Here is a 23,719-nt window from a genome sequence, read left to right as displayed (position 1 = left end):
GTGTCCTACAGGGCTCATGCATGAGTCACAAGTGTGGCATTTGTTTTGATTAATGAAATGTGTCAAAACAAATGGAGGGTAAATGATCTCTTGTTGCGAATCGTAGCTTGCGTGATGTGAATTTAGTGAAGCGGGCCCCTGGTTAGCACAATCATGGTGGCTGGTTTTGGTTGCATTTCCTGTTTCTCATCATCGTGATCGAGTTCACAAGTCTGAGGGAGAGTACCATTGCTTTTCAGTTTCTAATATACATTCAGATATCCTGAAAAAAAAAAAAATCAAGCTCATTATCAAGACAAAGGGAGGGCGCCCTCAGCTGAGGGTAAAGATAAAACATGCTGTCATTTTGCACAACAGCTTTATGATTATTGCAGTATGATAAAGTTTAGCACGAGGTCCCGAAACCAGTGCTGTGTTGTGAATCCACACACCACACCTTAGTTGTTGTACCCGTGCCAGCAGGAATATTTGTAACAGCACAGATTCGGTTCAGAGGAAATCTGACGTGCTGTGTTCAGGTAAACATACTGTCACACAGACCTAGAGCTGATAGCAGTTCCCATGAAGAGACAAGAGAGGGGTATGCCAATGGACTGGATATATGTGTCTCTGTGTGCGTGCGTGTGTGTATGTGTGTGTGTGTGTGTGTGTGTGTGTGCGTGTTTTCAGACTGAAACCTCATAGCTTCACAGTGAATCATCGCAGGTCAAGGAAGTTTGTGTGTGTGTGTCTGTGATGGACAGGTAATGAAATAAGTGAGGGTTGTTGCTGAATTTGAATGAAGCCTGAGTAACAGCAAGGAAACTGTGTGTGTGTGTGTGTGTGTGTGTGTGTGTGTGTGTGTGTACACGTCTTTATGTGGTTGTGAGGACAGTCTGGCTGGTCCGACTTGATATTGCTTTTCAAGGGTTAAGGGTAAGAATTAGGGTCAGGGTAAGGGACTAGGGAAGGCATTTTGTCAACGAGTGTTCTCAGAGATCATGTAAGACTGTGTGTGTGTGTCTGTGTGTGTGTGAGATTGTGGCTCTCATTAGCGCCTGGTGTCCTGATGAAGCTTCAGTGTAACCAGAGATCATCAGCAAATCGTTGAGGTATGAAAAAGACGATTTACAGTTTCGATTGATCTGGACTCCGGAGAATGGGAGATTGTGTGTGTGTGTGTGTGTGTGTGTGTGTAAGGCGTACCCCTCCAGGTATATTGGGTGACAGATCAGTTTTTGTGCAGTGACTTTCCAGCCACTCAGCTTCCTGTGGAAAAGGGAAGTCGAGCTTGAAAATGACAGCGGATGTACACTGATCCCAGGTCAGATTTCAGGCTGCAGGACAACTGGTTTGGCAGTTCTAGTCCACTTTAAGTGAGGCTTGCATACAAACTGATTGGTCATCAATAGCAATCATGCCTGTAGCATTCGTTCTCCCAACTGAAGCATCCTGGCCACCGTACCTGCATTACTAATTTTCGAGGCTAATGTATGGCTATAGGCTACTGTGCCATAGTGTTTTATGATTGGACAGCAGCATCCTATCAATTTAGAGTGATACATAAAATCTGAGAATGCAAAATCACCTGAAGTAAAATTACTGCTTATGCATTATACAATCTATTAACAGATGAGCATATGTTTTGATGCAAAATCTTAATCTGTCTGGTATTAGCAAATATCTGAAAGACTGAAATGTAGACTCACCCACTTCCTTTGTCACGTACTGTGTTTTTACCGCTGTGTGTCCCTGTGGTTGTTATTATAGACGCAGGGTAAAGTTAGCGTGCTGCCAAGCTAACATGCTAAACATCCAGTCTGCAACTTTGCACGCGTCTTAACATAAGCATGCCATGTCAACATTAACATGTAAGCATTAGTAGACATTAACCTGCGCACATGTCAGTAACTGTTCACACTAACACGCTTCCACCCAACACTAGCACCTAGCTAGGGCTGCAAGTAACAGTTATTTTCATTACTGATCATAACTGTTGTTCTGAGAGATGTCGGAAAAAAATTGAGAAAATTGTGACTTCGGAGTCAGAGGTTTATGTCTTGAAATGTCTTGTTTTGTTTGACCAAAGCCAAACTGTCAAAAAGCCAAAGATATTCAAGTGTATTTTCGTTATTTTTGCTTGAAAAACGACTGAAACGATAATTGAAAATATCAAAACAGTTGCAGATTATTTTCCTGTCAATCAACTAATTGTTTCAGCTCTAGACTTGATATCTGATAAGTATATTAGCCTGTTGTGACTAACACGTCAGTCTGTTCATTGTATTAAGTACTTACCATCTTATTAGTGTATTAACTAAAAGTTGATCAGTCTGTTCAAACATTCCCAAGAATAATTCAAATTTAGCTCAATTTAAAGAGCCCAGGTGTTTCTTTCACCAGTGTAGCCTCAGTTCCTGGTGGGTGCTGTGGAGTGAGGAAGTGGAGGTGTAAATGACAAGTGGTGTTGCTTCTCCGCCCCCCACCCCCCGTCTCTCTCTCTCTCTGTCTCTTCACTCTTTGTCGTCCGTTGTTAACCGAGACATTGAAGCCCGCTTCATTAAAAGCTGCTGGAAGGAGTGCTCGTTCAGCTGACTCCCTCAGCATGCTGGGAGAATCTGCTGATGGCTGCACTGTGACGGAGAGGAGTAGGGATGAGGAGACTGAGGAGGAGAGCGTGTCCTATATTCACACAAGCGGTGGTGGTGATGGTGGTGGTGGTGGGGGAGGGCAAAGAAATATCTTCTGGTCTTTTCTAATTCATTCTAGTTCATTCATTCATATCTGTCCCTCTCTTCTTTCATTTGTCCCTCTTTCCCTCCCTTCTTCCCTTTCCATGTTTTTTGTCCTCCTTCCTTGATTCCTTCCTTTGCCTTTCCTCCCGTTTTTGCTTCCAAACCTCCTGTTTCCTTCCTTCTTTCCTTCCTAGATTTCCTCTTGCTTTACGTAACATGTGAACACAAAGGTCAAAGTGTGAAACATAAGGAGAGTCTTTATGGACAGATAGAAAGACAGAGAGATGAGCAGAAGATGGACAGACTGACATTTGGACAGATGAGATCTTAGTTTAAGGAAACTAGATCTGTCCCCTCTCCAAAAAAAAAAAGAAAAAAAAAACAACCCAAAATGCCATTTTAGCAGTTTCACTTCTGACAGCTGAAACGTTACCCTGACAGGACGACAAACTGCAAGTCAGCAAATCAGGAGGCAGCAAGTCCTCGCTCTGCATGTGTGTGTGTGTGTGTGTGTTGTTAAATTCAGTCACATAGCCCCAAAATAAATAAATAAAAAATGTCTCTCCCAGGCTGTCATGACTTGACAGTGCTGTGTCCACTGCTGTGTGTATATATAGTGTGTGTGTCTGTGCGCACAGATGGAGCCCTGCTGTAATTGAATTTTACCTCTCAAAAAAGCTGTGACATTATTGTATTAGAGGAAGGATATGCTGAAAGTGAGAGGGAATCGAATTGCAGGAATCCAACTGCAGCGAAACACAGCGACATCTTCATCACAGCTGACCAATGAGAGCCCTTCGTTCCACGTGAAGGGTTGCAGTCGACACAGCCTCATTTTGGATGTGAATGATCAGAGAGCCACAGAGGAACATGTTGACTCAGAGGAGCGTTTGGTGACATTGCTGGCAGCTCCCATCTGGAGTTTGGCCAGGTGACCTAGTGGAAAAACACACCTTCAATCTGGGGCAGCTGGGTGGCAGAGACGGTATCTCCAACTGATCTCAGACAACTGATCCAGATTATCTATGATCCTCCTGACCACTTCAGTCCAGACTGAAATGCTATCAGATCCACTGCCATTCACGGCCCCTGGAGGATGTATCACGTGATACTCTAGCCCCACCAGCAGGCAGAAGACAGTTGTGACTTTGACTGACTCTCTCCGTCACCTTCTCACCTGACCTTGTCTTTATGATGTTTGAGGAGATTTAGCTTGGCCACCTGATTATCTTAGACTCCATGTACACTTCGTCACTTCCAAGAACCAACCTCTGGGGCTGAAAAATGAAGCCAGCGCTGAAGTGCTGAAAAATGCAGTTCCTCAAATGACCACTTGAGGCTTGAGGCCAATGTTTAAGTGTCCAACTTTTCAATGGAAATAAACATACAGCCTTGTATCACTAGAGCAAATTTCCTCCTAAACTGTGCGGAAGGTGATTTCTATATAATTCACCAGTTTAAATCTTATGACGGCTTATAGATCTGAATAATGGAGAGTGTGGGCCTTTGAGAGACAGGTGGGTGAGTGGCATGCACATCGTCCCGGCTCCATAGGCCCCACCTCTTTGCCCATTTTTTTGATTTTTGGAGTTAGGTGGTCTTTATTTACAGTCTGTGGTCACTAAATGCAGTTAACGCTGGCAAATGTAAATGCATCTAAAACGCATTCAAGATGGACTGAAACCTGTTCAAACCACTTCTAGAGACATGTACAGAATCTGTCCTCCTCTGATAGGGTAGCTTCCACTTCCTGTGTGATAATTCCACTTCCTGTCTCCTCTGTCCTGTAAAAACAGAAGCCAAAGTTTCATTAAAATGAAACTGAAATGAGCCGTCGTTCCGTCTCATTAAAGCAACAAAGAAAAACAGCTCCAGACATTTCTACACACTACAGGTGTTAGCTTAGTGGTAATTGTTAGCTAACACTAACTAAACCGTGACTGACGTAACTAAAGTTACCGAGCAGCTTCAGGCACATCAACACCTCCCTCTGAACAGGAGAAGGGCTGAGCATAATTTGCATGTACCTGAGAAAACAACAGCGTATCGTAATCAGATTTGTGATGTTGACCAACAGATGCAGATATGTGGGGAGATATGTGAGTGCAATCGACAGTGTGAGACATCATTCTTCTTCTACAGAGCACATTTGTGTTTTTAGTGACCTGCGTTGTTCATCACCACCTCATTAGTGTCCCTAATGATTCTTTAATTCAGATTCCCACTGACTTCACACCTATTTTTGGCAAGTTTTAGGGAATTAGCTTAACATTTCTGCCACATTTAGATGGAAACAAAACGACTATTGACAGCTTCACTGTTAATCTATTTCTATCAAGTGCTGGCAGAGACTGTCTTTTCCTCTCCCCCTCTCTCTCGCTCTGCCTTTGGTGTTTAAAGTTTGTGGTAAGAGGAGATGAGGAGGAAGTATCTCCCCCTGCATCTCCTGTAAGACGAGATGTAAACCCCCCCCCTCCCTCTCCGCTCCGCTTCGTTAGCAACTGACTGGTGGCTGTTCGTTAACCAACCCTGACCTGTCGCCGTTTAATTCGAGCGGAGACGCTGAAAGACGAGGAAGGCGATCACTCACATGTCCTCGATCGTCCTCTGAGAGAGAGACACGGTGAAAGAAAGACAGGAAGAAATGGAGATAGAGAGAGAGAGAGAGAGAGGGGAGGTTTCAGCTAACAGGGATTGGTTTCCAGAAGAAGGACAGAGGAGGAGCTGAAAACTCACCAGCACGTATGCACACTCATCACACACTGTGCTGCTCCCACCATGTGTCAATATTAGCCTGTTTGCACACGCCGACCTTTGACTCGGACAGTTTTACCTGCTGGGAAATAAACATATGGTCAGATAGGAGAGTAGAGACAGGAGGAAGAAAGAAAAGTGGGGGATTAGGCACAGATGGATTACTCAACAGGCCGACAAGGCACAGGCCTGGGTCCCCCCTGACCTCTCGGGCCCCGGAAGTAACTCTTATTTCTACTTTTGAAAGTCACAGAGCTCAATTAAACGAGACAAAGATACAAAACAACCACAAACTCTTTCAGTCTTGGGGTCCTATGTAGGAGGGGTGGAGGGGCCTTTTACCTGTCTGTGCCCAGGGGCCTATTTCCTCGTGATCAACCCATGGGAGGAGGAGGAGGAGGACGAAGAGGAGTGGGTGTAGGAGGAGATGATTTATGAGATAAGAGGAGGTGAAGTGGAGGAGAGCGCAGGGAAAACAGAGTGATATTAAAACAGCTGCACTTAATTTACACATCTGGACACTGTTCTCAGCATGTATGTGTGTATATTTGTGTGTGTGTGTATGTGTGTGTGTGTGTGTGTGTGTGTGTGTGTGTGTTTTGAAGATTTAATTCCCGGCGTGTAGAGAGAGATGTTTGAATGTTAAAGCAACGGGGATGAAGGTGTCATTCACAGCTCAGTAACACAGGGAGAGGGAGATGTCAGTTTGTGTGTGTGTGTGTGTGTGTGTGTGTGTGAGTGTGTGTGTCCTGTTTGAAATTCTGCTCGTCTGTTATCTGACTCCATCCAAGAAATCCAGAGCAAGAGGGAGAAGGATAGAGACACAGAGACAGACACACAGTTTGTCTCTCTCTCTCTGTTTTTACATTCATTCTCATGATCCAGTTATAACCAGATTAACATTAACCAAGTTCTCTTTGTAACTAGTCAAATGGAAAGTCTGCATAGTTTGAAACTTGAAATACCAGGTTACATATTTCTACATACACCATGAGGCCAAAAGTATGTGGTCACCTGATGATCCCACCATATGGTTATGAATGTGCTGCTCTAACAGCCTCCACTCTTTATTAGTGAAGTCTTATAGCTGTTAGAAATCGGAAAGATTCTTACGTTTACAAGTCAAAGCAGTTGTGTAATGTGTAGTGAATACTGTGCATTGACAATATAACACTATGTCAATTACATATGGGTTTGATCTTGAACGAACTTGACAGATGTGAGGCATCCATGTTTGCTTGGTTTTCAGTCGAGCTGCAACTAATGATTATTTCCACTAATGATTAATCTGTCGATTTGTTTAAGAAAAAAGTGAAAATGCCGAATATAGTCTCCTAGAGCCTTAGGTGATATTCAGTTTAACATCATGTTTTACCACAAAAAGCATCAAATTCTCATATTTTAGAATCTGGAACCACCACATGTTATTTTTGCTTAAGAAAAATGACCTCAATGATTGTTCCATTTTTAAAATAGTTGATGATTAAACCTGTGGATTGACAAATCTCTGCAGCCCCAGTTTTATTAAGCACCCCATCAGATATTACAAGATAGGAAACTATTATTATTATTAAAATTATGATAATTCTAGCATGACTTGAATGCAGCATCAGTTGGTCTAAAATATAACTGTATGATTTAGTGTTAAGATTTCCCTTCACTGGAGCTAAGGAGCCTGAAACAAAGCAGGAAACACAGACTCAGAAGAAAACAGTGAAGTTTGTAGACAGGATAGAAGGAGTGTCTGCATACTTTTGTCTACTTAGAGTAAATGACATTGTCAGACTTCATTCGAATGCACAGCCAGAAAAAAAGCTGAGCACATTTGAACGTGTTGCTTAGATGCAGCCACACTTTTGCAGCCAACCTCACTTTTTCGGGGCTTTTTGCTTGAGTCTGGTCGTCAGCAGTGAAACTCATTATTTGCTTGATGTGACTGACTGGGCCAGTTAAGTGCGTCCCACTGTTTGGACCTAAAACATCCTCAGTCGCTCTGTTTTTATGTTTAGCATCAGTGTCCTGCTGTGTCGTCGACTAAACAGTTGTATTTGGACATAAACAGTCTCAGGCTAAAGCTCAGATTCTGTAAAGTGCAGCTTATAACTGTAACTTATTTTCACAAGTTTTAAGACCCTTTGGTTTTAACAGTTGTACTGTTAGCTGTTGAACTGAGCTAAAACCCAATTTAAAAGTGAAATCCTTGAGCTCTCTGACAGTGGTGCCTCCTTTCGTTACCAGCACACAATGAATCTTGGGATAGGTTGGGCCATGAAGGATCCACGTGTAGAATCCTTTGCACGTGATTACTGGCTACATTCGAAGGAGCCTAGTCGCACCGTTGTGACGCAATCACTTTTCAAATGCAGTCTCCGAAAGATGCGGCCCCGGAACTGGGACACAGCCTAAGTGATGCTACCATTTTATGCTGTCTTTAAACCAATCCCCCCCTCCAACCAATTTTATCTGTGTTGGAAAACAGTTTTTATCCTTGTAGGTCATGTGATCATCATCATTTTTGTCCCCCATGCACCAAGTCTTCGAGGTCAAGCTTTTCACAATAAAGCTCATAGAAACAGGCGCCTCGTACTCTGACCAGTTTATCACCAGTTCACAGGTTCAGTGAATCCTCTGCAATGCTGGGACAAACGTCAAAATGGCAACCAAGTCAGGAAGGTAAATAAATAACATTTAAGACGAACACATCAGGGGGAACATTACCCTGATCAAAGTCATAAAACCTGCATCAGATGGGACTTTTAATGTCTTTTACCAGGTGGGCGGGGCTTACCACTCCAGGGAGACGTTCCTTTATTTATCACTCTCTTCATTGCTCCATCCATCCTGTCTTCCTCTCTGTCTGTCCATCTCTTCCCCGCAGCTGCCAGCTGGCAGCGGCTCTGAGGGCTCATCAATAAGACTGACAGATCGGAGATTGATGACGCCGACTAACAGAGAAGAAACTGTCCATCTGAAAGATGATCCTCCTATAGAGAGACGCACAGACAGAGAGGTGGTGGAGTTGACGCTAGGCTAGCACTTCAGGTGTTTGTGCTAAGCCAGGCTAACCTCACTGAGCTGTTAGCATGGCACCTGTGATATCATGAAACTGATGTCCATCGCCTCCTGAATGACTTTGTATAAGACAGTAATCAAGATGATTGAACATCAGACTTAAGTAAAAAAAAACAACTGCATTTTAAAAAATCTGGCACTGGAAGTTCCCTCTGAGCCAAACGTCCCATCACACTGAAGATTCCTCAACACAGGAAAATCCATCGGCTGCTGTTAGTGTGTGACCTGAGCTGACTGCTGAGTGTGTGTGTAGCAGTGTGTGTGTGTGTGTGTGTGTGTGTTGCAGTACGGCTAACAAAAGGCACGGCACAGAGCCATTAGGGAGAGAGAAGTTAACGAGTTCCATAAAGATGGAGGGAGGAAGTTATTGACTGCCATTTGTCTCTATGGTTGTCTGTGTGTGTGTGTGTGTGTGTGTGTGTGTGTCAGAGTGTGTGTTATGAGTGTAAGGTCTTTTGTTTCGGGGTAAACAAAGCCAGAGGTCACACTCATCAACACACTGCAGTACACAGTTACAACTGGCAGTCCAACTGTTTGGTGTGTGTTTGTGTGTCTGTTTGTGTGTCTGTTTGTACAGCTGGTTTGATTGACGGGTTGAGTAGTTTAACGATAATGGGACTGCTGGGATGTAAAGTCATGTGACAAACTGTTGCAGGTCAAACTGATGTCACTGTTACATGGTACACATGTAAACACAACAGCTGGTGAACGGTGCTGCGTTAATGTGCTGTTAAACTGCAGGAAAAAAGATCACTTTGCTTCCACTGACAGTGAAACAAAATTATTAATTCCTCCTTCTGCAAAACAAATTTCAAGAATATATATTCTTAATCATTTCTTTCAGTTTACTTCTAAATGAAGTATAAAATGAACACTGACTTGCATTTAAATGCAAGTCGGTGTTCATTTTTTATTACTGGAAGCTTTATTCTCCATTTATGTTGTTACTCTTTGCCTGCCTGACAAATGTCACACATTGACATGTTCAATAGACCTGCTGTTCTCTGACTAATAGTCCACATAACTTACAGAGGTGTTCATGAAGTAAATGAACAAAGTGGAAGTGCAGCAACTGAACACTGCCTCTTACTTTCCCTGTAATTGGCTTCAAATTTACAGCTACATCAAGTGCAGGAAACTATGCGACCCATTAAATTTTACCCAGGTTTATTTTAAACATAACATATAAACGTGAATAACCTGTAAGTAATAAATAGATTATTATTCCTGTAGAATAAAAGGCAAATGTCTTAATCTGGTTGAAATGATACTTCCCAACCACCTTAGCTGGAAATAATAACCCACACGTTTCTATTGGAGCTGTGCAGAGCTCTCATCACACTTTTTCATCACTGATTCAAATAGACTGGAAAAAATATCTGAACAGTGACATGTCTATAGGCTGGATCAATAACACAACAACAGCTGATGATCAGCATATTTCCACTGCAGCTGACATGTTGACTGGGAACAAAGGTGACAGTCAATGCTGTTAGAAAATCAACACACGCACACACACACACACACCAAAAACTGCTGAACTCGAGCATGATGTCAGACTGAATAATGAATTAAAAAAAAAAAAAATCATCACCCTAAACAGTGCTGCTGAGCTGCATTTACAAAGTAATGTGATATTTAGAAGCAGAGACAGAAACTGAAAGACAAACAGTGGCACTGGAATCAAACTGACAAGACTTTTACATTTAGTCGATTACGTTTAGAAACACAAGTGTTTCTGTGTTGCTTCTATACACAGCTCTGTCCACAGCGAAACGCCTATACAGACACATACACACACACCAACACACACTTCAAGGGATTCCCCTGAAGCAGGACAGGGAGCACTTGTTTTTTCCTCCTGTCGCTCTCTGTTGCAGCTCATCCATTGTTGTCTCGTTCCTTCCTGTGTATATGTATGCTTAGTATAACTGTATGTGCGTGAGGGCTCAGGGTAGTCGTCCCACGGGGTTGGTGGGTGGGGGGGTGGGAGCCTTTAATAGTCGCACCACAGCCCACACACTTCCTGAAAACCAGCCGTGTCCTGCAACACTGCACAGGAAATGCTGACATCACTTCCTGTGTCTTGGTGAAATCCTGTAGATGTGATGGAGCAGGGGTTGTGGAGAAAGGATGAGATGCTTTCCAGAAAATAGACACATCCTCCCATTGACTGTTGAAACAAAAACAAGTTGACCATTGGCTCTAAAATAAATTTGGCAATTAAAGATTTTGATTGTCTACGTCATTAATGTCAAACGTACCTTACACTGATGCAGCCCTTACACTTTCAAGAAAGAAGCTGGACTTGCTGCATTTTTCTGGCAACATCATGTTCGGCTGCCCCACAGCTCTCATCTCTGAGCCCTTTCATTCTTACAGAAGACGTATGTCTTTAAAAGTGCCTCACAAACATACGACACGTGCTTTTCCTTAATTGTAGACAGTTACTGCCATAAGACTGGTGGTTGATCTCAGTGGGGAAAGTTGAGCTTTTATCAACAACTGCTCTGACAGAGACAGCATTTCATGAAATTTGCTGACGGCAGTGTTTTTCTGTCTCTGCTCAGTTGGTCGGACCAATAACAAGAACCAAGACTTTGTTCAACAGATCTTTGTTTGATTCCAGTGCATTGAAAACTAAAGAAATAATCATTTCACCAGTTCAAATGTTGAAATCATCCAAACCCACTGATACTTAGAAACCTGAGTGAGTGAAAATATAAATGTCTACTCTCCTTTTAAACTTAAATCCTGTGGACTTTCTAAATTCTAAGTATTCTAAAGGTCCATATAGTATAATGGTAGATGTCCATGTGCTTTTTAATTATAAAGCAGGTCTAGGTTCTATATTGAAAGTACTGTGAAAGTATCAAAGCACTCAGTCCACAGACAAATGCACACAGCCTGTATTCAGAAACAGAGCCTCAAAATGAGCCGTCAGGACTTCTGTAACTTTGTGATGTCACAACAAAGCAGTCACCACCCCTAACCATGCCCCAAGCCCAAACCCCATAAAATTAGAGTCACTTAATCAGAGAACAGCAGTTCAACCGAACACACAAAAACGCAAACAGTTCAATATATATAAAGATTAAAGTTTCCAATAAATATAACATGAAGTCATACGACAAGTTGACAAGATCATATTCTGTATTTTTAGACTGGTTTTGTACGTGTCAATAAATCGTTTGTGTGCATCTGTGTTTGCGAACTCGCTCGCATCAAATTGGCCCTCGAGGGACAGATGGAGTGTTTTGAACTGAATCGAGGATGTGATCATCTGCAAGAATCTGGTTTTGCCGCTGCAGTTTACATGGTTGACAAACGAGGGAAGAGGCGTCGTGGGGCGTCACAGAGAACAAACGCTTTCAAATTAAAACAAACCGCTGACCTTTGTGCGTGTGAGGCAGAGAGGCGTGGCTTTGAATGTCTGTGGCCGAACCTTCTCTCACACATACTTAGAAGTACAAGTGCGCGTGTGTGTCTGTCAGTTCAGCCGCTGTGTGTTCCTCCAGGTTTTGAGGGGTTTAATGACTTTTCCCATGTGTACAGACACAGCTTGGCTTTCAGCTGCTTCTCACTTTTTACTGCTACATCCTGCCTGTACGCACTGTGAGTGTGTGTGTCTGTGAGTGTGTGTGTGCTCTTGTGTCAGCATTGCTTCAGTAAGATGTGTGTATTTGCACGTGTGTGTGTATGTGTGTGTGCGTGTGTGTGTGTGTGTATTTTGTGCATGCAGGTGATTTATCTAAGTCAGTGCTCGCCCGGCCGACCACCACAGTTGAATCCTAATTCTCTCCCTTGCGCTCTCTCTCGCCGTCAAAGAGCTGCTGTTCATTCAGAGTCAGGAGGATGGAGGGAAGGCTTACCCTCCTTCTTTCCTTTCCTTCCATACTTCCTTCTGTCCTCCCCCCTCAGGAAGCTTTCTGTCTCTGTGGGCTTTCATGTATTTGCAGATTTAGTGATGGATGCAGATATAGCAAAACTGTATTGTTAGATTTAACACTTTATGACGCACTCATAAACAACACACACACACACACACACACACACACACATTGGAGCAGAGTGTATTTTTGTGCTCTCCTGTCCTTTTGTTTTCATCAGATTTCAACAAAACGGTGACCTATTCTCTCTCTCTCTCTCTCTCTCTTATTATTTATTTGAATCATGTCATCATTCATAAGTGATGAAGTGATGAAGAGACTCCCCGCACAATAAAACAGGAAGTTGCAGGATTGATGAGAGGAGGAATGTGGCGTCGTCTTTTTCTGCCACAGCTTCCCAGTGGATCTCCCTCCTCCCACCCACCCACCCCCCAGCTCTCCCACAGTCCCTGGGAAAGACCCATCTGAGGCAGGGTCACATTAGAGAGCAGAGGATGTGAGCGGCAGCAGAGGCCGTCCGACCCGACAGGGCTATAACGAGCATTTTCTGATTAAGGTGAATAAGATACTGATGCGATGCTGAAGAACTGAGGGACTGTGACTGTAGATGACTCTCTTTAGCTGTCGATCAGTTCTCAACGACCCATCGCGCTGTCGGTCTGACACGGTCCCCGCTAACTTTTTAACCATCAAACTGATGCAGAGCCATGTTCATCTTAGTGACACTGGTTTGTGTTGTATGTTTACCAGATGACAGCCAGATGTTCATTGTGTAGCTTGGGTAATACACATCTGTTGATTTAAAATGTAAAGATGAGAAGCTTGCTGAGAGCCTTGATCCTGTCCTTGATTTCATTAGGAGTGACGGGGCACAAGGAGGTCACAGTGATGGGATATTTAATGGTTGGTGCAGTCTGGCACTTTATGGGGTTTTATGTTATGGTGAGGTTGAGTGTGGTATTAGAATGATGTCTTTGAGAGCAGCATGGCACAGTGTGAGGTATCAAACTTTAAAACTTATTAAACAATCCAACCACATGTAAGAACCTAATTAACTTAAACACAGAGCAGCAGACCTTTCACACACAGTAAACATCAACAGCAACAGCAAGGGTCTCACTATAGTTAATGTTTGTGAGTGCTGGTTCCCAGCAGAGGCTCCAGCTTTCCACCCAGCTCTCTGTCATTACAGCGTCTCCGGAACGCCGCCACTCGGTTAACCACGGCGTTCTCATGGCTCCACCCACCCATCCCCTCCCCAAAAAAACACTGGTCCCAGTACCACAAACCAGTTCTGCCAAACATTCCACAGGAGGAGGAATTTAACTTGACTATGGAGGAAAACAACAAGGAGGGAGGAGGTGAGGAGAGGATGGAAGGAAGGGAGGAGAAAGAGTAAGGAGGTCTGAAGTGAGCGGAGAAGGAGGAGGAAAAAGGAGAGGAAGGGATGAAGAAAAAAGAGAGAGAGTCTAATGCAGTCTGATGTATTAATCACAGTCAGAGGTAATTGAGAGGCTGAGCAAGGACTGGGCGAGCGAGCTGTCCTCCATCACTGTCTCATTCTCTCTCTCTCTCTCTGTAAACACTGCCACTGTACCGACTGAATATTAATACACTGCTACTGTGTGTGTATGAGTGTGTGTGTGTGTGTGTGTGTGAGCGCGCACAAAGTGACTTATGGTGCAAATGTCCTTACAAGAGTTCATGTTGTTATTCTTGTTTTTGGCATCAGTGTTGGCTCAGTGAAAGTGTGTGTTTTTTTGTGTGTGTGTGTGTATGTGTGTGTGTGTGTGTGTGTGTGTGTGTTTCTTCTTTGGCTGACACAGTCACTTAGCTCATCCTCATGATTGCTATTCAGTCCAACATTTTGTGAAATCCTCATTAGCTGAGTCAGGTCAGGAGTGTGTCCTCCATGCATTTAGGTCCCCGCATGTGTTTAGCCTAGCTTAGCAGAAAGACTGAAACCAGGGGGAAACAGCTAGCCTAGCCTAGCTCCATCCCAAATTTAAGTTTATTTGTATCTTGTGAGTCCCCTGACTGTGTGTGTGTGTGTGTATATGATACACTGAAGCCTTCATATGAGTTTTAGCAGACAACCACAAAAAAAGTAACGTGTTTACTGATGACAAATTGTAGGTAGTTAACCAGAACCAACATCTTTCACTAACCTTAACTAAAGAGCCTTTGTCACCTTAACCACAGATGGGACTCTGGCCTTGCTCTCCATCCATCCATCCTACATCCTCCATCCACCCAAGCTATCTCCTGTGAGGCCACTTGGCCCCTGAAAAGGATTTCCCCAAATGTTGGACTGTTCCTTTAACAGAGCAGTTTCAACACACACACACACACACACACACACACACACACACAGATAGAGGATAATTGGATAATAAGTAAGAAGATGTGGTGTCTCTTTCCCAATCGGTTTAATTTATTTTCCTGTTTATCATAAAGTATTTCTCCACTCACACTGAGACGCCTCATTATTCACTCACACAGTAATCACTGGATACACTGCGACATAACACAATGATGATAACACACAACAGCCAATATCTATAACATCATAAGCGCTCATAATGTGGACTAAATCTCACTCTGGCTTCTCCTCGTCAACCTCAGTGTTGTGACTGACTGATGTTTTGTTTGCATCTCTACGGCAACAGACCGCACCGTGTCCATAGTCTGGTTGGCATGGTTACAGCTGACATCCCCTGCTAACCTTTTACCTTGCATTGCCGCTGTACTAAACAAACACACATGCACGCACACACACACACACACACACACACACTTACCTGCGATCCATCCTGTCTGTGTTTCTGCTGATGCGGCTGAAAACTGAAAACTGGCTGACATGGTTACAGCCCATAAAGAAATAAACAGTTTCTACAGTGATGGTCACCTCATGTACAATTACAAGTTTATGTAATGTGGTTAGCTATGATGCTGATAATGCTACTGAAGTTTTAGTATAATGGACATTACTCTCTAACATGTTGTGATTCTAAAGTATTAAATATTTTTTTATAAAGGATTATACAAATCTGTCTAAATATGAACACTTGTGACAGCACATTCACAATATATGGCTTTAACTCCAGTTTCACAAGCATATTAATACAACATATCACACCACTCCCTGTCATAATATTTTCTCAGGCAGAGGCACTGCAATCACGTACTCAGTGATCAGCCACAGGAATCCTGGGCTGCGTCTCCATGTGGTTAAAATTCTTTTCTCTGACACTAAAAGCAGAGTATTGACACAGTTTTAATGATTTAAATTTGCTCATTATGGCTCTAAGAACCAAACACAAGCAAAACATGGACCACTAGAATCATATAAGATGGGACAACAGAAACAAGGCAAAAGAAGAACATTCTTCTGGTATCAGATCCTCCCAGAGAACCTCCCAGAGGTCAGACCAGGCTGTGTGGTCCTGACGCACAGGCTGGTTGGTCACATGACATTTCATACCCACTCCTGAACCTTGGAATCTAATGTCTACCTTTTTAATAATGTAAACCCTCATACCTGTTGTAGTTGCACACACTAGGGATGGGTGATCTGGCGAAAAGATCACATGACAATCGATTTGAATCATCATCTGCATCCTGTTTCCACTCTAATTTTATTGTGAAAGTGCTGACAGGAAGTTGTGATTCGTCGTCCAGCATGGGCAATTCTTTCGTGCGTGTGTGTGTTTGTCTATGTATGTGTGTGTGTCCCTGCTACTGTGCTGTCTTCTGGCTGCAAATTGTATCATAACCAATCAGATTTTCCAGTCACACAAGGACTGCTGTCTCCAGCTGCAGTCAGTGGGATAGCTGTGTAACAGTTAACAAAGGGCTAGTTGGCAGCGACTGAACTTTTGAAATTAAATATCTAAATACAGAACCTTTTAATGATGTGATATACCCATATCAGATCGCTCACCTCTATTGCACGCACAGTTTTCTTCTGCAATGAGGGATTATTACTGACATTTTGGCTTTTACCTCTGGAGGAAGTGGATCAAATAAATGGATTTAGGTTAGTCTATAAATTTGGTTCAGGCTCAGATTAGTTTAGGTTATTAGTTAGTTTTTGGTTAAACTGGATTAGCTTCAGTTATTTTATCCATTTGTTTTTTTAAGGTCGGTTGGTTTGGGTTCATGGGATTCAGAGGTTCATTAGTGGCTTTTACGTTTGGGCGCCAGAGCTCAGTTTACATTTAGTTTAGTTCACATCGTTCATAATTTACACTTTAAAGCCTGATAGAAACAATGGCTACAGCTGTAGAAATGACTCTCGCCTCTTTAAGGATTTTCTAGGTCCAGTACCCGACAAAGAAAGCAGAAAGCTCACATTCCTTCCTGTTTAATTGTAAGTCTGTGGTTTGGTTGTGGTGTTTCCTGTGAATTAACAAGCAGTGAATCAGCTCTGCCTCCACATTGCTAAAAAACATTTGCTAGAATTCTCAGCAGGATTAAACCTGAGAAACACACACACACACACACACACACTGCCTTTCATTTCTTTCTTTCTCTCTGGCCTTTCATAACATTGTTATTAAATTATCTGCCGGCTGACAGAACCCAGCGTCCTGTTTCGGCGCGGCGAACATACCACAGCAAATTAACCAACAAGGTGGAGCTGAAACCCACTGACAAACTGAGATTTAGCTCAAAGTGGAGATGTGTGGTTTTCACCCTTTCACTGCAATCAAAACATCTCTGTATTTTACATTGGTGACACTTTATTTCACATTTTAATTAACTACTTATTTCAGAATAGTTTGTATGTGTAACTTCTGATGTTTCCTGACGGGTGATGTGTGATTTGGGGAAATGGGGAAAGTTTCAGTTGGTGAGAACCTGCTCTTTATATCTGAGAAAATAAATCTTTGCTAATTGATGAGGTAATCAGCCTAGGACTAAATTTCTTCTTAGTGCTCTTGTTAACACAATAACTCAAGAACAAGAACAACACACACTAGAAACTTCATATTTATACCACAGGTAATCCACATGGAACAGATCAGCCGATGAGAATTTTTAAAGGTCCCATATTTTCACTCTTCCTGTGTTTTATTTTAAGTGTTAATATCCATAAGAAGATATATTTGTGTTTTTAAAAACCAAAAATCTCTAGCTCTAGTAAAAACAGGTCTGTGAGCCAATCAGAAGAGAGGCATGAGTCTGCTTTGTTGTGACATCACAAAGAAGTCATTACAGAAGTCCTGACGGCTCATTTTAAGGCTCAGTTTCTGAATACAGGCTGTCTGCATTTCTCTGCGGACTGAGCACTTTGATACTTTCACATTAGTAATCGAGAACCTAGACCTGCTTTATAATCAAAAACACATGGGCATCTCACTTTAAACAATATGGGACATTTAATTTCTGTCAGTATCTTGATGACAAAGTACTGGTACTGTAAACATAGCAGGAGATGAAGAAATCCAAACGCCTCTTGTTTAAAATATTTTTTTGACAGTAATTTGACATATAATGAACCAAACCAAAATGTGCATGTAATCTAAACAAAACAAGTCCCAAACTGTTTAATACAGTTTCCAGACAGTTAGCAGGTTGGTACGAGATCTGTTGAATAAAGGGTTATCTATGACCCTCTGTGCAGTCAGATGCACATTTTACAGCAGAAGCTTCACAGCCAGGGGAGGAGGTCAAAGGTTAAAGAAAAATATCTGACAGCCAGTTGGAGGAGTTTGGTTTGTGATCCATGAATCATTGAATTCCAGCACAGATAAAACAGCAGGAGGCTGAAACACAAACACACACACACACACACACACACACACACACACACACAGAATCAGATTATTGAGAACCATTTAACATGAAATTTACAAGGTCGCTGCACTGGAACTTATACTAACCGGGAAAAAGGAAGGAGCTTTTCTCTGGGTATATATATGTGTGTGTGTGTGTAAGTGCGTGAGACCTCATTTCCCAAACACCTGGTCAGTGTGCCAAAGGTCAGCTGACTGACGCTGCACAGGTTGGAGGTTGTTGTCGTCGTTGTCCTCAGGTGAGAGGTGACGCCTCTGTTCTTGTTGTACGTTAGTTTGGCTCAGTGACATGGATCCACAGTTCATAACAATGTGGATTCTTCTTGTTATTCATTTTATTTCAATAAAACTTATACAAAGAAATTTCAGGCACTTTTCAGGATGGACCTTTAGTATAGAGAGACATTCCTAACTGGAGTGTTCTTGTAAACCATCACACCATTTCCGATCAGTTTAAGGAAAGTAGGGGTATAAATTATTCTGTAATTCACAAGAAGAATAGCTTAGAGAACAAACAGTAATTGGGTCTTGCAGAAACACAGCTTTCATCTCTGTTCAATCATCTTGTGAGACCTCAGGTTTATCTTTTACCGCCTACGTGAGTGGTTTAATGTACATGAGGAAAACAAGGCAACGCTCGAAAACGATTTCACAGCACAGATGTGGTACAGATGTGGTCTGCATTTAAGAAAATGTATGTTTCATTTTGCTTTACTATACTTGAGAGTGATTTATTGTGTGGATTATATTCTCTTCCTTCTCTTCTTGTCCTTTGACTTGGGCCACATGGAGCTGATCTGGTTTAAAGAAAAAAAAAAAAAAAAAAAAAGAATATAGATGCAGGTGACACAGGTGTTTAAATGTGAGTTTTCTGACCCATCACCTCTGTTCTCCTTGTCGTCTCTGTTCTGATTCCCTTCAGCACAAATCTGCCAGGGTTGAAGTGCTTCTTCATTTGTTAGTGTGGTTTGGACTCCATTTAGGGTTGAGTTTTTTATTGTACAATATGTTCTATTGTTTGATTTCGGTCGGGCCTTTTTCTCTCTGATTGCTTGTATTGACTTTATGAAGATGAGTTTCTGCTCCTTCATTGTGATTCAGGAAGAGCTGCTGCTGTCCTCCTGCCATCTCCCTCTCTTCCTCTCCTCCTGCCTGCTGCTGATTAGACTTGGCATTAGCGTTAGCATTAGCATGTCCAGTCGTTCCCTATGGGCCTGTTGTCTCTTTTGGCTAGCCGCAGCAGTCTTGGCAAGCTAGCAGCTAATCCAGACTGGATGCTAATGAACTCTGGCCGGTGTCCACCTCATTCCTGTAGAGACGTCTGTTTCTATAAAGCCCAACGGCTAACCGGCTAACAGGCCACTGCTCGGCTGCCGCTCCACTGGCCAACACAGACGGACGGACAGATAGACAGAAAGACAAACCACCTGGAGCATGCTAACAGGCCCTCTGCTAGCTGTTAGCTAATAATGGGTGGATGATGCTGGGATATGGAAAACAGATGAGCATGTTAACCAGACGCTGTGTACATTTACTGAACAGTAATAGCACATGTAATGGCGTCTTCCTGTTACCTCCTCCTGTTTTGTTTTGGGTTTGCAGCAGAAAAAAAAAATTCCCACAAAAATAAAGTTGCATGCATATCCAGGTATCTTCAATAGGCCTATTCAAATTTTATTTCCTACGCATCTCAGTTAATAAAAGATATGATTCATCTTTGTTAATATTCCCCAAAGTTTATTGACTTTTTCTTTCCCAAAAGATGGATTTTTTTTCCTCCACATATGATGACTTACTGAGTTAGATTTCTATTTATAAGAGGATGTTTCATCATTTTCTATGCCACATGCTGTGCTGCTCAACAATGACTGAGCACCAGATCGATGTTTTACACTTCCTTTAAAGCTGCATTTATCTGTATTTCTAAATTAAAAATAGATCAAATGGCTATGTGTAAGTGGAGGGGCTCATTCGTAGCGAGGAACCCGCACAGAAGCATCAGAGTCTGTTAGTCTGTTTCCATTGTTGTGGTTTTCTGGCTGAAACGTATTCAGGAAGTAGGCAGTTGTCACACCGGACGAATACCAAAACTAACACACAAACTAACACTAATACAAGAAGATGTCAGTGTGCTCATGGAGCCACTACAGGAAATTAAAAACAGATTCAATAATGATCAGTTGCTGAAAAACTACGTTAGATATGTAAGTAAAATCAATACAATTGGCAATATAATCAAACAAAAGCTTGAAAATGAAACAAGTACACACAAATATAGAAAACATGCAAATATCACATGTCAGTCAGTGTTTTCACAGCTTTATGCACAAAACACCTTTTAGAATGTTTTGTGTAGCACCTGGACATTTTAAACACATCAGAGCAGGTCAGAGGGCGACACTCGAACTGTGTTGTTCATTTTCATCCACAAACTTACATTCAGTTTGTTTCTGTGTCTCATCTCATTGTACATTTATGGAGGATGGGAAGCATATTTAGAAAAATGATTTCATTATTTTACCCTCAAGGCCATGGGTCATTTGGGGTAAGTGAGGCAAAGCTCCACCTACTGGCAGCATAAAAAAGTGTGGTTTTACTAGTTCTGAACAATACACAGAATAAAAAATCGCAGGTGCAACACTGAGTGGCTCTCCAGCAAATCATGGCTAACTGCTAGCCTGTGTGTTCCTGGGAGGGGATGGGACCTGATCAGGAACAGGCTTTCAGGATCTGAGGCATCTTTCTGGGGAGATTACTAGACGTGAAGGCAGCAGGAGTTTGCAGATGAGGCGGTAAACACAGAGTAAACATGGCGACTCAAACTGACGGCACATACGGTGATGTGCTTTAAGAGAACAGGTCTGTGCTCAGTCAGATTATCATCTGGATTCAACTGAAACAGTGGATTATGTCAAATAGTAAAAATGTGTAATTTACATCAGTCAGCGTTAGGACCAGTACATTTAAATCCAGTGTGGGTCTATTTGAAAGTTAAAGGTCACAAAGGACTGAGTAACATTTGTTAACAGCATTACTTTGTGTGTCTGTTTCATCAATTAAAAGAAAGACATGACGACAGGCAGGTTCAGTGTAATGAGAACAGCTCTGGGGGTTTTCCTTCCTGTTTCTGTTCAACTCTCTTTGTCTGTATGTACACATTATTTATTCCCACAGTGGAAGCTCCTCACTCAGAAACACACAAACACTCAATGTGCCGTGGCGGTCCGTCAGCGTTTTCCTTCCCTCTATTGTTTCCAGACAATCGACCCGACCTGAACACTCCTCCTCAACGCTCCCCGCTCTGCAACGACTATTTTTACTACTGAAACGCACACGCACACATATAGAAACGCACGCATGCATATGGGCCCTCACCTCCCCAGGCATTCTTGTACACCTGCACACACACACACACACACACACACACATGTGGAGTCTGTAACAGATCCCTCTACAATAGCTGAGCTGTAGACAGAAGTCCTGAGAGTCACTGTGATTTATGATCTCCATGTACGGAGGGGGGGCATGTAGAGGTGGAAGATGGAAGTGAAGGAGAAACTGGAGCTGACTGACTGAAGATTCACATTCATAAAACCACACACAGACACACAACACATATTGTTATTATTATTATTATGCTAAAAATGTTTCATGTCTTCACAGCAGAAATGATAAAAATCCATAGAAACATATAGTTAATCCACTTATTTGCAATAATCCCAAACCTCCATCCAATATATAGTTTAATGCAGGAACATATTACAGGGCTATAAACAGATGTCACGCTTCTGTTGTTTACATATGTCGGTCTGTCAGATCACTGAGTGTGTGTGTGTCTGTGTTACATATACAGTATAATAGAGAACATGTAAACAGCAGTGATGGTTACTGAGCTGAGAACATGATTTCAGTCAAGGTCATTAACCAGCAGCAGCAGCAGCAACAGCAGCTCCCTCTCTCTCTCTCTCTCTCTCTCTCTCTCTGTCTGTGTATGGGGGATGTTGATTCTTTTCACAGATCATATAATAATGTAATACAGTCGACTACAGATCAAATAATAGCACGGAAAAGATTTCCACCATAATGACAGTCCTGGTTGTAAGACATAAAAATGACACCTGAAATGGTTGCATAAAAGCAGAGCATAAAATGTCATGTTTTTGTAGCTTTAGTTCACAATCCTCTGTTTCTTTGAGCTGTGATAATGGTGGTGGTTCTTTGTTTGACACATGATTGAATCCCCCGGTACCTCTCTGCAGTAAAGACGTCATCAGACACTTAGGACTCATTTTCACTGATTATGATGTTTTCCTCTGTTATTGTAAAATACCTGCAGGTTAAACGTGCACTAAAAATATACCTAAAGACAGACTGTAAGAGTGTGGTGGAGATACTCACTGCGTCCCAATTCAGGGCTCACATCCTCCGGAGGACACAGTGCCAAACTGAAAGGAGACGGTCTTTTCTACGGAGGATTTTTGCTTTCCGTCACCAGCTGTGCCCGCCATTACTTTTGTGTCACAAAGTGCAGCTCCTGTCGCCAAGCAAGCTTGACAACACGCTACTTTTTTTTTTTTTCACAAAAACTTGAGGTTTTATGTCCGTGGGTTTTAACAGTTGTACCGTTAGCTGTTGAACTGAGTTGAAACCGAATACTTACATTTAAAAGTTGAATCTTCCAGCTCTCTGTTGGTGTTTGTTTTCATTACTGGCATGCAATGCATCTTGGGATAGGTTGGGCCATCAAGGAGCCACCCATTGGATCCTTTGCTGCCCAGGAAAAGAAGGGCGTACATTTGTTAGAAAACTCCTCTGGTAAGAATACCCAGCTTCATTTTTATTCCCAAGAACATTTTGGATTCTTTGAAAACTAGGAAGTTCAATGTTGCTTCCATCAAAGGATTGTGGGTAATGTAGTGTCATGAATACAATTCGTAAGTTGGAGGAATGATATCCCTCTGAAGCAGAATTGTCCAGTGTTGTGTAGTATGTGTTGTGACCGTGGATTTAACTTAAAATCACACACACACACACACACACACACACACATACACCCACACAAAGCCACAAAGCAGTTTAGTGTGAGTGGAAGCAGCTTTCATGATAAAGGCTGAAGTGAGTCTCGTGTTCACTGAACTCTCAGGATTTCGCATCTCGCTGTCTGGAGATGGATGAAAACTCCCTGTCATCCTTTTGAAGTGTGTGTATTTGTGTGTGTGTGAAAGAGAGAGAGATTGAAGGCAAAAAAGAAAAAAATGTATAGACCCCCCCTTCCACACACACACACACACACACACACACACGCACATACCTACCCTCCACCTCCTCCTGACCTCAGCCTGGGAATATCAACCGCCTCATAGACTCCATCTGTGTGTGTGTATGTGTGTGTGTCTGAGTGTGTGTTGACTCTTGGTCAGACAGAAAGATTGGCAGTTTAACTTTAGACCAAATGCATATGAAAACTAAAATACTTGGAGTCCTACTT

This window comes from Trachinotus anak, unplaced genomic scaffold (genome assembly GCF_046630095.1).
Source record: "Trachinotus anak isolate AG129_WGS33_773 ecotype Australia unplaced genomic scaffold, CSIRO_AGI_Tana_v1 ptg000021l, whole genome shotgun sequence".
In the NCBI taxonomy this organism is placed as follows: domain Eukaryota; kingdom Metazoa; phylum Chordata; class Actinopteri; order Carangiformes; family Carangidae; genus Trachinotus; species Trachinotus anak.
The sequence above is the reverse complement of the archived record's forward strand: the minus strand, read 5'-3'. Positions refer to the sequence as shown.